At 45.8% G+C, this 2,241-nt stretch overlaps 1 long non-coding RNA gene across 1 annotated transcript; it reads right to left on the reverse strand.

Moving 5' to 3' along the window:
• Positions 1–529: 529 nt before the first annotated feature.
• LOC118567051 lies at positions 530–2,035 on the reverse strand. The gene is made up of 2 exons (XR_004933444.1): positions 1,651–2,035; positions 530–598 (listed from the first exon to the last, which is right to left on the reverse strand). It is a non-coding gene; the product is annotated as an uncharacterized LOC118567051 (long non-coding RNA).
• Between the last annotated feature and the right edge of the window lie 206 nt (positions 2,036–2,241).

Here is a 2,241-nt window from a genome sequence, read left to right on the forward strand (position 1 = left end):
TTATTGTTGTTTTAAAAAGGACAAGGTTAACACATTCAATGTATGTAAAGTAATATCTTAAAGTAAGATATAATAATGCTCAAGATTTATGATGGTGTTCTGTTTCTTTAACAGAGAACAATATGGTATAGTTTATATGGAGAGTACACTTCAACACGAGGTGTGACAGACAAGGGTGCTGTGTGTGTACATTTGCTATTGGGCGGTTGCTATTGGACGGTTGCTATTCTCCTGAAAGCTGATTGGCTGGGGAGGAAAAAGAAGGAGGGAGGACTGAGGAAGGAGACGGGAGAAGGAGTCGGCGAGCAGGCGCGGTGAGGTGTTGCTGGAACTTTGAGGAGAGTGGCGCGAGAAAAAAAGGCTGGTTCACCTGGGCAACCACCGAGTGGCTGGGCAACCGTCTAAGGACAGCTGTTTGGACCAAGGACGACGCGTTCAGTCGGCCGAAGGGTTGCCAAGGAGACGGTGAACCCAGAGCGACTGCTGTCCATGCATGGTTCGACTGCTGTCGGGAGTTGGATTTTTTTTTCCTTGTCTCCGTGGATACAGAGTGCGGGGTTCGACTGCTGTCCGGAGACAGGAGGAGCTGGGAACTTACCTTCGTCTGAGCTACGATACCCCGGGACAACCTACGGACAAGCCATTGGTCATTGTGCACAGGGGAGTGAGGCTATACATAACCGCAGATCCTGAGTAAGATCCTACTGTTGTTTGTCTTCAGCCTTGCAATGTCCCAGTTCATAGAGTAGCTAGCTGCAACGTTGAGAGTTGGTCGCAGGCAGAATTGTCTGATGGGGACATCTGGACATTTAACCCAGGGAGGGTGTAACCTGTTGAGTTCTCAGCTAGGAGAGTTTCTCAATTTTTCTTTTAACACATATAGTTGTCTGATGGGGACATCTGGACATTTAACCCAGGGAGGGTGTAACCTGTTGGGTTCTCAGCTAGGAGAGTTTCTCAACTCTTTTAACACATAGAGAGTTGTCTGATGGGGACATCCAGACATTTGGCACGGGGAGGGTGTAACCCTCTGGGTTCCCAGAAATGTGTGTTATTGTTGTTTTAAAAAGGACAAGGTTAACACATTCAATGTATGTAAAGTAATATCTTAAAGTAAGATATAATAATGCTCAAGATTTATGATGGTGTTCTGTTTCTTTAACAGAGAACAATATGGTATAGTTTATATGGAGAGTACACTTCAACACAAGGTGTGACAGACAAGGGTGCTGTGTGTGTACATTTGCTATTGGGCGGTTGCTATTGGACGGTTGCTATTCTCCTGAAAGCTGATTGGCTGGGGAGGAAAAAGAAGGAGGGAGGACTGAGGAAGGAGACGGGAGAAGGAGTCGGCGAGCAGGCGCGGTGAGGTGTTGCTGGAACTTTGAGGAGAGTGGCGCGAGAAAAAAAGGCTGGTTCACCTGGGCAACCACCGAGTGGCTGGGCAACCGTCTAAGGACAGCTGTTTGGACCAAGGACGACGCGTTCAGTCGGCCGAAGGGTTGCCAAGGAGACGGTGAACCCAGAGCGACTGCTGTCCATGCATGGTTCGACTGCTGTCGGGAGTTGGATTTTTTTTTTCCTTGTCTCCGTGGATACAGAGTGCGGGGTTCGACTGCTGTCCGGAGACAGGAGGAGCTGGGAACTTACCTTCGTCCGTTGCTGTGGGGTTGAGGACCCTGGGGTGAGTGGAATCAACAACAGGCCTGCAACGGGGGTGTTTGTGACTATTCTGCCGGCATTTATTGTTTTTTTTTTTCGTTTGGTGGGCCCACCAATTAAACAGTGCCAGTTATAGTATGCACCTTCATACAAATAAGAACTGTTATGTGTTTAGCAGGTTATAAATAAGTTACCTCTGAGTTATCGAGGTGTTTAACACAGAAGGAGAGTCCCTATTTATCCAACCGTAGGTGGATAAATTCTTTTGTGTTTCATTTGTCATTTGTGTTAATATTTGTAAGGGTAACTAACACACATTTTGGTCTAAATACAGTTCCCTCAGTGAAGCCTGGGGTACAGTTAATTTCTATTCTTGAGTTTGTGAATAAATTATGTATCTTTTATCAGGTGTCTTTATTTCTGGGTCAGACATAATCAGTTTCACTGGCTGGGCCATGGGGTATTACAGTTAGCTTTAAGAACCAGGAGCGTTAAATCTAGTATAGATGACAGAAAGCGCTACATATGCATTTTAATAAAATTTTCATAATCTTCTTTCAGGGAAGGTAGACAGTGTTT

Source organism: Fundulus heteroclitus, chromosome 19 (assembly GCF_011125445.2).
Source record: "Fundulus heteroclitus isolate FHET01 chromosome 19, MU-UCD_Fhet_4.1, whole genome shotgun sequence".
NCBI lineage: Eukaryota > Metazoa > Chordata > Actinopteri > Cyprinodontiformes > Fundulidae > Fundulus > Fundulus heteroclitus.